This window comes from Phoxinus phoxinus (assembly GCF_949152265.1).
Source record: "Phoxinus phoxinus genome assembly, chromosome: 13".
Classification (NCBI taxonomy): domain Eukaryota; kingdom Metazoa; phylum Chordata; class Actinopteri; order Cypriniformes; family Leuciscidae; genus Phoxinus; species Phoxinus phoxinus.
In genome coordinates, this window is record NC_136888.1 from 28,232,970 (window position 1) to 28,248,526 (window position 15,557).

The window sequence follows — 15,557 nt, forward strand, 5'->3', positions numbered from 1 at the left end:
GCAGAAAAAGGAAGCTATCAAAGGCTGCAACCAGATTTCTGAGAAGACAGGTTCAGAAAAAAACTCTTGACTAACTGCAAAAGACCTGCAGCAAGACTTGGTGGCAACAGACACTGGGGTTTCAGCTTTCACAGCAAGGCGCGTACTAAACGCATGCGTTAATCATATAAATAAGCTACAGAAGTTTGGGGATTCTGTTCTGTGGAGCGATGAAAAAACTGGAACTTTTCGGCCCTATGGATCAGCGATATGTCTGGAGGAAGTTGAATAAAGCATGTGCTGAAACCTACACTCTTCCTACAGTTAAGCATGGTGGTGCTCTGGGGCTGCTTGGCATCCTCTGGCACTGGAAACCTGGAGCGTGTGGAAGGGAAGATGGATTCATTGAAGTATCAGGAAATTCTAGGAGAAAACATGCAGTCTGTAATGAAGCTGAAGCTTGGGCGTCATTGGACCTTCCAACAGGACAATGATCCCAAGCATACCTCAAATTCCACCAAGGCTTGGTTGCCGAAGAAGTCCTTTAAGATTCTACATGGTCAATCACTGTCAGCTGACTTGAACCCCATAGAAAATCTCTGGTGGGATTTGAAGAAGGCTGTTGCAACATGCAAACCCAATAATATTACTGAACTGGAGGCCATTGCTCGCGAGGAATGGGCTAAGATTCCTCAGAAACGCTGCCAGAAGCTGGTGTCTGCAGGTACATCGCGTTTGCAACAGGTCATAACAGCAAAAGGGTGCTCTACAAAGTACTAAAGATGCTTTCCATGAAGGAGTTTAATCATTTTGAGACTGCAGAAGTCATTTAAAGTTATATTTTAAGTTGAATTTGGGGAAAACACTTGAAACATTTGTTGTGTTGAGCTATTTCAATTACTTTTGTTTGATTTGTTCATTGAAAACAGCTGAAAGTCTGTAAACTTTGCAAAAGGGGTTGAATAATTTTGTTTACCACTGTATAAAATTTTATCCCATTACTTCTGTGATAATATTAATATTTTACGCGATCGTGATCACTTTCTTTTAACCATTAATCATGCAGCTCTAGTAGAAACAACAGCATTAATTTAGTTTCATAACCTTGAAAACAAGGTTTGTAACATCACAATTAAACTGTGCAACTTTCAACCCTGTTACTGTGGACCCTGTAACCATCACATTTTCCATTCTAGGGTAATGTATAATTGAATGTCATAATGACATTATCATTCTTTTAAGAAGTGAACTTTTTAAGGACACGTTAAAATCTCCTTTTGTTTCGATTTTCCCCTAACGACAAAACGTCAATCCTGTTACTGTGATTTTGTATAAACAATTGATCATTTAAAAGTCTAAAACAGAAGTGTACTTTACTTTATAATATTCCACACTCAAAGTCAAATTACAATTATTGAATGATAACTTTTTTTAGTATGCTTTAAAATAAAAGTTGTTGAAAGTGAAAAAAGTGGGGGGGAAATCATAATTGCCTAAATAAATGACTTACGTTCTTTAAAATGTTATCTATCAAGCACATCTGAGTAATAGACTCATTTTTAAATGTTAACCACAATCTCAGTGAAGTGTGATATCTGAACTCTTAATAAACTTGATAAAAAAACTATATTAACTATACTTGAAACATCTATTACTTCAGATTGCACACATGCAAAAAGCAAAAAATATCACCTTCATAAAGTGCCAAGTTTCCATGCAGTTTCTGTTTTCACTCACTTGATAGCTAGTCTAGCAATAGGTAAATCAAAAGTAATCTGACTGACTTTATTTTGGCTTTACTTTACAGCAGAGAAAATTACTCTCATATGCAACAGTACAACTGGTTCTGTCTACCGAATGAAAATGCTGAAGACAGAAATGTTACATTTTGCAGGATTTCAGAGGCAGATCACTAAGCCTCAAAGTGCATTTATTGCTGGATTACCGCCACAAGAGTACCACAATCATCCACTTTACTGTGACACCGCCTTACCCTTTCTTGGCCATACATACTACCATAAATCCATTGATACCAAATCAGACATAATATTTGGGCAGACCACATATCCATACGGTTTCAATTATGAGGCCACCAAGCCACAGATGGCATAGATCTGTAACACAAATGACCAGGAATACAAGTTTATTGGTGTCTTGGTGAAGCTTTGAACTTGGGGATTTTCTTCACCATGTTCTTGCAATAGATCTCCAAGGCTCCTACATTTCAGGCAGGCAGGCAGTTTCCATTTGTGTACTCTGGAGTCTTCATTAAATCAGTTTATCAGCACGGAAATGACTGTGGTTGCAATGGAGAGAGTTTGGCGTGGGACACACTGCTTATGTCATAATGGAGTAATAGGCTGAAGGAAAGCAGAACATACAGGAAAACGACTGTTCGGTAACCATGGTGACCTGCCACTGTTGTACAGTATCAATTCCCTAATCCATAACTTTTAGGCATTTAACACCTACCTGTAAAACAAACCAGTGAGTAATAGAGTGAGAAAACTGTCAGCGCACTGAAGAAAAAAGATTTAAGGATAGTAAAACTTTTATTTTAAGCCAATACTCTGGCATGCCTCAGAATAAACTAGAATGAATGAAAGTGGTTTTATATGGAAACTGTGCAATTTAAGAATCGCAGACTGTAGGACAGCAGGAAAATGTCCCGTGGATCAGTATCCTGGAGAAGCGATCATGCTCTTCTACTGTATTTGGCACTGCTCCATCATTGTGCTGCAACCAAAGGGAAATGTTTAAGCAATTATGTTGGAGATGGGTTGATGTTTGTTCTTCTCCAAAAGCCTCTTTGTGTTAAAATCATTTCCAGCATAAAATGGAATGTTTTTTTTTGAAGGGTGTAGTGGAAAACTTTATGCTGATATGGCTCTTAAAGATTTTGGCTAAAGTATCACGGATCCTAATATTATAGTGGTTAAGTAATCATGAAATATTAGGCTGGGGATTCTTTGGCCGCATGTTTGTGAATACAGTTGTCGTTATAAAACTGGCCCATTTAACATGGCATTACTGTGGAAACAGCTTGTAAATCCATGTCGTGACATATAGGACTCTAAGGGGAAAAGGAATGAGAAACACATTATATTTTGAACTCTAAATCACTACAAATCTGTCTATTCTCTGTCATTATGCCTTATGGAATCCTGTGTAGGTCCTCTAAAGTGTCTCTGATTATTAAAACAAACCCATTCATATAACACTTATTTGTTCCTTGCTGATTGGGTCTTAAAATCCATGTTATACAACAGTCCTCGAGTTCTTCCTCGTTTAACTGTTTGTATCTCTCTGCTTATTGTCTGAGACCAGGATAGCTGCAGGTTCAGAGTAATGGGCATGCCAAAAGAGTTGTTCTGAAAGATAGGGGCGTGTCGAAAGGTACATGATGCTACAACAGAAACTAACCCCTAACCCACACCCTAACAGGCAACATTGGCGACCAATTGACCTTTCAGCACACCCTCTACCTGTCAGAACGTCCCCTACTTTTCAGCACGTCTATTACTTCAACCTGCAGATACCCACACTTGGGTTTGTGTGTTTCAGGCAGACTGCCTGTGCAGAAGTTGTGTGCATTTTTCAGTGACATTGTTATGCCAGTAGGTGGAGACATGTTGGCCAATATGTCCAGCAGCCATATCACCCTGTAGACCAAGACTGGTTGCCCACTGAAGCTAAGCAGGGCTGAGCCTGGACAGTACCTGGATGGGAGACCTCCTGAGAAAATCAGGTTGCTGCTGGAAGAGCTGTTAGGGAGGCCAGCAGGGGGCGCTCACCCTCTGGTCTGTGTGGGTCCTAACGCCCCAGTAAAGTGACAGGGACACTATAAGAGCACCATTCTTCGGATGAGACGTTGAACCGAGGTCCTGACTCTCCGTGGTCATTAAAAATCCCAGAATGTCCTTGTAAAAAGAGTAGGGGTGTAACCCGGCATCCTGGCCAAATTTGCCCATTGGCCTCTGTCCATCATGGCCTCCTAATCATCCTCATATACTGATTGGCTTCATCACTGTCTCCTCTCCACCAGTAAGCTGGTGTGTGGTGGGCATTTTGGCGCAATATGGCTGCCGTCACATCATCCAGGTGATGCTGCACATTGGTGGTGGTTGAGGAGATTACCCCCCTTTCATGTAAAGCGCCTTGAGTACCCAGCAAAGCGCTATATAGGCCTAAATATAACAAATTATTATAAGTGACTGTTATGAACTGATTAAAAAACAAGAGTCCATTCAGGAAAGATACACACTATTTATGAATGACCTATTGAATTATTCACTCAACCGACTCCTTCAAAAACACAGATTCATTAAGGAAAGAAAAACAACATAACTGCATCCAAAATCACACACTTCCCTACTATAGTTAGCAAAAAACAGTATGTGACAAAATAAGTATGTCAGAATGCACTGTACTCATAAAAGAGTAGGCAAAAAGTACCTGGATAACCTACTACTTCCAGCAAGATTCTGAAGTGTGCGTACAATGAGGCCACGGGAGAGGATTTGTGAATGGCGGTGAAGCAAAGCAACTGACGTTGGTAGTTCACATGATAAAGACAACATGGTGAATGTAGCATGGATTACATGTATAGTACATACGTTTTTCAGCGGTCGCAAAGTATTACTTGTTCAAAGTAACTATCTACTCCAGAGAGAATGTGATTTCGGAGGCAGTCAGTGTCTTTATGAGTGAGTCATTGAATCATTTACACAACCGATTCACTCAGGAGCAACACCAGTACTGTGTGTTGCTCCGAGACAGAAAGATGAATTCTGCTGTGGCTTTGTTTGAAACTACTAAAATGTAAGTTACTAAATATTAAACTGTTGCATAAAGGAAATGATCACACTTGTAATTGTTCTGTTCCTCTTGATATCAGCACGCATTTATTTACGCACTGATTTTCAGAACAACAGCACAATTGCGAGAGCGATATTGTTCGAATATTTTAATAATGTAAAAATGTCCAACCAAAACAATACACAGGGCCTGACTTATAAAAAAAAAATACAATACATTATTGATAATAGCTATTCTTTTTTATATTTAGCCTGTTGTTTATTCAGTTGCACTTTTCACAGATGTATTGCTTGGTGTTGTCTTTATTTGTCCCTGATTAATGCAGTGACCAGGTTCAAGCTGTGATATGAATGCACTATGATCAGCTATAGACGAATCCGACGAGCGTTCTGTGTAGGCTGCCATCTTGTGGCGACGCCATTACTGAGCTGTTACCGGTATGTAAACAAACCTCCGTGATAACGCACCCTCGATGACAGCTACAGCCGGGCAGAATGACTTGTTGGGTTGATGATGTTAGACAGTGGCCTCCAGTCACAGATGAAGGTACAAACGATCTTACAGATTATTTATGAAAATAGCTTGGCAATGACTATGTTAGCTAGGCTAACGTTAGCTAACGAGTAAACTATAAAAAGATCTGTCCATTTGGCAACAATAAATAAATGAATGACATCAAATAAACAAATTCATGTTTTTCATTTGTGTCCATTATTTATCTCATTTTCACATTGCAAAAGGCAAGGGTAAGGTACAACTAGAAAGTATACATAATATCGACCAATTAGTGTTTTTAAACATGGAAAGAGGTCAATATAACAGCAGAACAGTGTCACATAACGTTACATTTAGCTCAGGAAAGCCATTTAATGACCATAGCATGTTAATTGAATAGAAAAAAATAGCTAGAGAGGAGATTTTGCTGAGCACTATATTACATATTTATTATATTTTGGTATGCCATACACCTTAAACATAAACATGACAAATAAAAATAATAAGCAGGCATGCTAGTTGGACAGTAACAAATATTGAATACAACAGTACACAACAATAGGCTACTATCTAACAGTACTGTCCATATTTTAGACAAATAACAGTGTTTTGTGTCACTGACAAGACATAGCTTTCCAACAACATCTGAGCCAAGTTAAAGTTAGCAGCTAACAGACAGCTAGCTAGCAAGCTGACGTTGACCAGCTAGGTAACATTAGGTGGGTTACCCACATTAACATTGTCACAATTTTAAAGGGAAATGGGATTCAATACAAGCCAAAACTTACCCTGCTGTTGTTATTAGGAACCCATCCCTGCCTGTTGATGTTTTTCACCCACTTCTGGCGAATGTCCGTGTCTTGTACTCGCCCAGGAAATCTGTGTAAACCGTATGGCACCGGACAGGGGCAGTCGACCCGGGGTATTTTATGTAACTCACAACGTTTACTCTTCCAAAGTGAAATTTTACTGCCGCCATTGAAACAATTGATAACGGAACATGTTTTCCCACTCGACATTATAAAAGTTACACGTTAGTGACAAGTGGACGCAAGTTGCAACTAAACCAATAGGAGGCAATGGCGCAACGCTACCCAGCAACAGCTCAGTTATGGCGCCCACTTACTTCCGGTAGTTTCGCCGGATTCGTCTATAGGCTACTTTCCAAAATGTTGTCATAATATGCTTTGTGCATCTTTAATATATTTGCAAATGTGATGGATCCACTGTTTGAAAAAAACAGACATTATGAAAAACACTTTTACCACAGGGTGGTTTCGTTTCCACAACCAGCGTTTTTCTGACTAGAGCTGAATGGACCGACTGAGCCCCGATTGGACACAGTTCTCTCTGTAACTTGAATAAATCGAGTGTGGTTTATTACGTTCCACAGGTTTGGGCGTCTTCTGATCTGGTTCTTTGTTGGCTGCCGTTTTAGTTGCTAATCAAGCGCTAATCACATGTTAGCGTACTAACAGATCAAGAGAGATTTTCTGAGGTCATTTTGAGGGCTCATTTGTCTTTTAAAATTAGAATCAATGTTAAACAGAGACCTCACTTTTCTTAGTGGCCCCTAGTTAATATTAGCCTAATCTTTCTCCAGGAGAAAATAAGAGGGAGGGTTTATTTAACATGCCTGTTGCATCAAAGAAAAAAGAAAAAAATAGAAGAAATATTCTGGAATGCTGAATGTCTGAGAACCTTCTGTCTCTATGGAAACCGTTGCTCAACACAAACAAATGCTGATTCGCTCTCCAGACGTGAAAAGAAAAGAAACGTTTTCCCAAAGGAAAGAGTTGGACCAAAGGGTTCCTCTGGTGGGTTTATGTGGGAACTCTTTCAGACCACTGATGAATTCAGCCAAGTCAAAGAATAGCAGAGCAGCTGCTTTATATCGCAGGACATTGGGCATATTTCAGTCTGCCTGTCAACCCTTTTTTAATAGCATTTATCAAAGTATACTGCTTCTACAACACTGGACAGAGAAAACACGAATAAAAGACTAATATTAGAGTCTCTTTGACATTTTTGACCTTTTATTGCAAGGCAAGGTTAGTTTAGGTTGTAAACAAATTATTAATAATTCATGATATTTGCCAAAAAATACTTTTCAAATGTATTTTTTTAATTTGTCAAAGTTTACTTCTTTTTTTTTTTTTTTACAAATATTTAAAAAGATAATGGACACATTTAATCACAGATAGTAAGGAAAATGTCTTAATATTTTTATTAGATTTTTTTTAAACCATATGAAACATGAATACAAAGAGTACATTTCCAAGTATGGTGTTTTAAGCTGGATTTTTTTTTTTTTAAAGATTTTTTTATTTTATTATAGGCAGTCATTGTTATTTTGGGGGGCTGCAAAGGCATGTCTATAGAGTGCTGGGTTTTGAGGGCATCCATGCACATCTATACTGTTAGATTTCTGTTGCTATTCAGCTTTTCATTTGAAGTCTATATGGTACTGTAGGGTAGCAAATGTATGATGTTATATTAACAGGGTGTTGCCTCTTTGGCTGCTGTACAATTATTGGTTTTGGCCTTGAAGAAGAGTGCTTAGTTTGGCATAGATCATGTCTTCCCATGATTTTGAGGTAATCCTACAAAAAAATATAGAAGTCTTGAACGAAAAATGTGCATGAACTCCCGTTTGTCACTTTATTAGTGTGTCTAAATCAGTGTGTCAACCATTTTAGTGCGTAACTGAGGAACAGATGAGGAACATCAAAATAAAAGACTACAGGGATGGAAAAGAGTCTGGGTTGGATTAATGGTGGGAATGCAGCCCAGTTTAGATGCTGGGACGGGGAGGCAAACACATAACAGGAAGTTCAGTGGCAAAAGAAAGGAAAGATTGAAAGAGACCTGAGGAAGGGCCAGAATTGTCACATAATCAGTTTAACAGCTTTTCTCCATTTCTTCAATAAAAGAAGGAAGTTTCAGTATGCTGGTGGTCTTCAACTGGATTGTTTTAATGTAGAATGCTATAGTTGTCCGTCTTTGCAATGCTGTCAGAAAGTTGTTGTAGGCTTTGTTGAGTACGCTTCAATGGACCATGAAGGTCAGCCACTGTCAAGCAACCTTTAAAAATGGTTTTGTGTTTCATAATGCAGGGCATATATTTGATTCTACACAGCACATTCCAAGTATGGTACACTTTGATGTCCACCCTGACATGAAGTAACACATTTGTCTTTCTATTGCACCCTTATTTATTTTTAGTTTTTTGGAATATTGCCATATTTAATGTTTTTTTTTCTTCTGTGCATAATATTGCTGTTTAAATCCACGTGCTCCCGTAATCTTAATCAAAATAACTCCCCCTCCCTCTTCTCTTCTCTAGTGGGACAGCTTGTCACCACTCTTCCTTACACTATCAAGTGCAAACATTTTTTTTTCTTGTTTAAAGCAGTTATACATCACAACTTTCGCTTCATGAAAACTTTAATTTGCACTTATATTTGTGGAAAATGTCACACAAAGCAAGACTCTGAAGTCTCACCATTGTAAGTGTTTTCTTTTTTTAATTATTATTTTTGTGCGTTGTCATGTTTCCATTTTTCCACTCAGTATCCTCAGTGAATGTTTTTCCATTGTTGTTGTTTTTAAAGTCTGATTTCCTACGTTTGACAATAGTCAAACAGTTCCAGCTTGAGAAATGAAAAGACAAAGAGATCAGCATATGGAGGAGTTTTATGTTTGGCTTAACTGCACAGTTCACAAAACACAAACACAAGCTCAGCATTACTGTCAGATCTCTGAGTGTGGTCATCTACAGTATGTGATTCGCCATCAAACAGATCCATTAGATCAGCGATTCTCCAACTAGGGATATTTGTGCCTCAGGGAATACTTGGAAATGTTTGGCTTTTGCTTTGTTGAACCTAAAATAAAATACCGGTAGTACTTTTAAAGATACAATATATAAGATTTTTGCATTAAAATATCCAAAAACCACTAGAAAAAAATGGTATATGTTTTTTTTTTTTTTTACAATGTTGAAATCCAGAGAAATACGCAATTTCAACCAGTGAAACGACCCGTGTCTTTGTCGCTTGTCAATATCATCATATCCCCCTACCCTCAGTGTCATGATTCCTGTCTTGTGTGGACTTTTGTTATTTCCTGTTCGGTGCCATGTTTTTGTAGTCCTTTGTAGTTTTTCTTATTTATTAGTCTTCCCAGGTGTTTATAATTAGCCACACCCCCTTGTTATCTTGGTTAGCTTGTTTGCTTGTGTATTTAATTATTTCGTTTTTAGCCAATTATTATTTATTTTTCCCTAGTCTGAGTTTGTCTAGTTTTGCTTTTATTTAATAAAGTGTGTTGCACGTGGATCCTGCTTCCTCCTATGATTCAACCTCAACGTTACACTCAGCTGTCCATGGGAACGGTGTGCTTCCTGAAAAAATGTGGAAGTAGCGGTGAAACTAACATACTGTGCCTTTAAATGATTATAAGGAAAAAAGGAAACTAAGAACTATTATATACAGGTTCATAATTATTATGAATAATGTATAATAATAATAATTCATTTTATTTATGGGCGCCTTTCAAGACACTCAATGACACCTTACAAACAGTAAAATACATTAACAATGAGTATAAAGATGAAAAAAAATGTGTCAATCAGAATAAGCTAATCTAAAAAAATTAGTTTTAAGACATGATTTAAAAATTGAAAGACTATAACTATTTTGTATGTCTTGAGGTAAGGTATTCCAAAGACTCGAAGCAGCACAACTAAAAGCTCTACATCCCATGGTGGTCAGACGTACAGATGGTATTACTAGAGTCGTAGTTGAAGAAGACCTCAGAGATTGAGTAGGTGAATACACATCATGTATACACACGTCATTAGATTACTTAGTAATTAATTACAACCGACACTGATTTTAAGGAAACAAAAAACAAGTCAACTGGTCATTATGGCAAAGTAGACCCTGGCAGGAGGATCAGGATCCTGATGTGGCGCAAAGTGGTAATGAAAAAATGTGGTTGTGCTCACACAGCCCTGAACAAACTCACAAACGTGCAAACCCTCTGGCCTTCAGCCCTTATTGTGGCAGGGTGCCATCTTCTCAGATCTCTCTTTTATATTCGCCAGTTTGAATATCCGCCAGCCCACCTGTGCAGCTCAATCACAATTGTGGGACGATGACGGCGGAAACGTGAGATAGGGGTTCAGTGTTTAGGTATGCTCTCTGGGCTCTTAAGGTATCAGGGCTATCAGCTCTCTTTTATCATTGCTGATGTAACGTTATGAAAATCAGGGCTTACAGTGCTAAATATCAGTAATGTGTTTTTCCCTGCAGGCTGGAATGAGACGAATACAAAAAGAAGGGAATTTCCCATGATGCACCAAACATTCAAATCCGAGAAACACATGTGGCATCAAGGCTGCAGCTTAAGAAAGAAATGGACTTATAAACATGAAGTGTTTTCATGCCAGTGCGAATGCACATCTGTGTATCATTACGAGAGGAAAGAAAAGAAAACACACTGAGGAGTGAAAGAGACTTGGATAATATACAATAAAAGATTGTTTTAGGCAGGTCAGTGCTGAAGGCTTTGCAGTGTGTGACAGTGATGGATAGAGAAATAATTGACATTGCATTGAATTTGCAGTCAAAGTCATTGAATGATTCGATTTGTTGAATTATAGTTTATTCAGATGCGGAGAGTTTTTCTGTATGTCAAGTAAAGTGCTACTTCATAGGGAGCTGGCAATGTTTTATTAAAAGCAGACATTGCATTCACCCTTGTCTTGACATTTAACAATTTAATTATCTGGGATAAACACATGGAGTTAATGTGCAGGTTATACGGGAGCCAAACGATGACATCATTCAGGATAGAAAACTTCCGTTTGGCTAAGATGCTGATAAGACATAAAGGCTACAATTCTGATTATTTTTTTTGTGGCATAAAGTAAAAAATGTTAGGTTATACAACCGTCCTGATATAATGAAGAAAAAAAGCTTAATTAAAAAGTTAAAAAATTAAAAATGTGGTGCAACCAACAAAGTCATGTGGTGCAACCAACATGCAAAATATGCATAAACAAAAACGTGAAACAGGAAAATACCCCTGCAGATCCTCATGATTGTGTCAAGGTCAATTCAAGTTGTAAATGTCATGTGTTGCAACCCTACAAAAAACGTAATGATATTTATGAATTAATAATAATTCATGGTATTTATAAAAATAAATAAAAAACTCCCATATAGTCAACATTTAAAGTTCATCAAAGTTGTCCTAAGACAAGAACGGGTATTGTTCAAAATTCATGTATAACTTTGATGAAAGGTTTTGATCCACTTCAAATGTTGACTGTATTTCAAATATAAAAAGTATAAAATACTTTTGAGCCTTACTCAATCTTTTCCAATGCTTCATGGGAGTGAGCGGCCCCAGGTCGACAGAAATGTGTGTTTTTGTGGTAAAAGCAACTTGTCTGATTCGTCCATCTCTCTTCAGCATTACAGTATGTGTAGTGCAGTTATTTTCTGGTAATTCGACAATTAAAAAATAAATAAAGTTAAAATCACGCTTACTTAAGGCTTCCATAGAGGCAAATACCTTTGCTAAACCTCAAAGCTCAGACAGGTCTGGAAGAATACATTATCGCTATAAATAAATTGCTACGTCTTTCTATGGAGACCATAAATGAAGCCTTCCAGAGCACTACAGAAAAACAGATCTTATCATTCTATTGAGTCTTTGACTTCACTAAATGCTTTAGCAGGAATCTGTGAAATAATTCAATTCAATGGGGACGAACTCAGTCAACCCTGAGATGATGTAATAGGTACTTTTGATACTGATTTAGGTCCTAGATTTAATTTAGTGACCTATTCAAACTCCACATACCACAGTCCCTTTATTTAGGTGAAAACCATCTGGTGGATGAATATATGGGCTTTTCACTGTATATGAAAATCCTGTTTCAGGAATTAGACTAAGCAAACACTCATTCATAGCATGATGAAAGATAATATTAAGAATAGGTGCAACAATTTTCCACTTTTTTTGTGTGTGTGTTTCCACCCATTTCTGCCCAGTGCCGCCCATGGGTCTGGCCTTTATTGCTGGGCAATGTGCTGTACGCCTGACAATAGCCAAACTGTTCAGAGTTGAGAAATGAAATGTGCAGCAGACATTAGCCATCTGGTGGATGAATTTTATACTTTCCCCCCACAAAACTAGAAGAGGAAATGAAAAACATTTTTAAATGAAAACTAAGCAAATGTTTATTTAAAAGTACACTGTATTTTTAAGTACACTCAAATTTGATGTTTAAGTCGATTCATATTAAATGACATTAAACTGACTTAAGAAAATGAGTTGAATCTTGTATAAAAAGTTGAAAATTGCTTGACTTTTTTGATGAATTAAAGCAATGTAAAAACATATATTGTCATAACTTATTGGTCATATTTTTTTTACAGTGTACATTCAAAAATATACATGTAAATTAAAAGCCTTTATTTTGCACCCAGAAATATGTACTACTGTACAGTTTTACACCAAAGAGGCGAGTAGTCTTTCTTACAAATATGTTTAAATGATGCTCTATATCTAACTAGACTGTTACCAATGTGGCTGTTTTTATTTATTTCCACTTCACAGAGGCAATTTTTTTTTTTTTTTTAAGTTTGTTTCCAGTCATGGAGTTGAGTGAGTTTAAAACATTTGGGAATGGACCGGAAGTGTATCCTGGTAACCAAATTACTCCCTTGCGTAGGGTAGGAGCCACTGTCCAGTCAAGTGAAAGACAGAAGTGCAGTATTCGGATCTTACCAAATTTGGAAGATGAAGAAAATGAATAGAAATGCTCAAAACAGGATTACATAATCTGTTGAAAGGCTATAGTTTGCACTGTAAGAAGGAAGTTTCGACAGTTTAAAGGAATTTACTACAGTGTTTAGATAAGCGCAGTGGTTGATAGACCTCAGCCTGGGGTGATTTTTAGCAGCTTTACCCGTTCTCAGGGTGTAGGCAGAAACTGTAATGGCTGCTTTACTCCAGTTACTGTATGTATTACAATGATGTCAGGGTTAAACTCCACAGCAACTGACTCTCAGTCAAATACCATGTGTGTACAATTATTACTCTTCCTGTAGTTATAAACAGTGGCCTCGAAAAAGTATTTGGACAATTATGCCACACTTCTCATACACAAATGTATGAGTTTAATTGCATTAGATAACAACATTGGCAAACTGGCAGAATATTAAGTGGCATTTGCAAACAAATGATGTTAAAACTATTCTCAGAACTAAATCCACTTTTCTGAGCCATTACTTTAAAGTTTAAACCAAACGATCCTATTTTTAGTGGCTGTACTTCCCTAAAGTTCACACATCAGGTGACTCTGAACATGATCCAATAACGTTTGAGAGAATTCCAGAACAACCGTCGTTATTGTCTTTAATTCCTTTTTATCCATGTTTGTTGCTGTCTGACATTTAAAAATATATATTTCAAATGTCGTTATAACAAAAATGATAACACACCTACAATATTTCAACTAGATGACAGCATTCAGTGACAGTTTTGATGCAAGTCTTTGGTATGGGACTGTTTATGGCATTGAATGATGTAATCTGAAAACAAACACGCCACAGGCTCAGTGAGAACATTAAAGAGCGCGAGTTTGACAGTCACAGCTCTAAACATGTTGAGTACGAATGGACAGTTATCACGGCATCATAAATCTTCTATTCTCCAGCTTTGATTTGTTAGTAGAGGTTATCCACTCTTCTGTTTGCATTGGGATTGCACAGTCGCACTGTTTTTGTCACAGAAAATGCTTAGAAAAGAAAATGTGCTTATTTTATTATAATAGTTTTTACAAAAAGAGTGTCCTGTTATAACATGATTTCTATAAGCAAATACACTCTTGACATTTGCTGTTGGGCGGCATAATGGATAAATATGGCCCATGTGCCTATCATCGCACTTTGGTCAGGCTGAATTGTGTGTTTTTGAAGCAAACAACACACCCTGCATTGCTAACACATCACAGGAGGTCACATTTCCAGCTGTTTCGAGATAACTGTACTTAAAGGATCTGATGAAAAGTCCAGTTAAGCGCTCTATCCGGTTAAATGGGAAATGTTTAGATCTATGTCATAGGTGATGTCATAGCAAAAAAACATGTGCACTAATTAATAACATATCAATTCATACATGTAATACCAGCAACTTCCAACATCTATATTGCTGCAGTGATATTTCAGAACCACTGGAACGTTGTATTGACCAATCACCATTCAGAATTGGTCCCATTGACCATTGTTCAGTGAATTTTCGCAGACAAAATCTTCAGTTCAATATCCATTCGACAAGGGATTTTGTGTGAGGTCAGAAGATTTCCCCACTCAGAGTTCACAGTAGGTTAACACAAGTTGGTCACACAAATTTGGCGCACTGACCAGGGGCTATTCAACGATTTCAATCTTAAGGGGGCTCAGCCCCCAATGAGGGAATATATTAATATATATTTAGGGAGTATATTTAATATAATGTTTGTATAGGGTAGGCATGAACAATACCGTAAGTTCTGTACTGCAAACCTTATATTACGGTTACTAATTGTTTAGCAATATGTTTAAAGTCCTTAAATCATTCCTTTTTGTTCTGTTTTCTATTTATTGAAAAACAGAACGGCTCATGAATCTATTAATTTGCCACTTTTATAATTCAAACTGACATTAAAAACTACAAATGCCTTTACTCAACTGCTGGGTAATTATTTAGTAGAAGGAAATAACTCCACGTGATGTTTCTTTATCTCTGTCATTCACTCTGATAAGTTTAAATGCAGAAATACAAACTCATCAGTTTGTATCAATAATTTTTAAACACATGTGATAGTTTAAACACATTTTTTTAACTCTAGTTGTGCAGTAAAATTTACTTTAAAGAAGATAAACAATTCTCATTTTCATTCATGCAGATAACATGGAAAATGTGCCATGCTTTAGTGGACGATTTCTGACACCTGGTGGAAAACAAACACTTTTAAAGGGATGGTTCACCCAAAAATGTTGATTCTGTCATCATTTTCTCAAGTTGTCCCAAACGTGATTAAATTTCCTTGTTCTGCTGAACAAAAAAAAAGAGGATATTTTGAAGAGAGTCAGTAAACAGTTGATGGACCCCATTGATTATGATAAAAAAAAGAAAAAAAGACTGGAAGTCAATGAGGGCCATCAACTGTTTTGATTAGCCTACCAAGATTTCTCAAAATATCT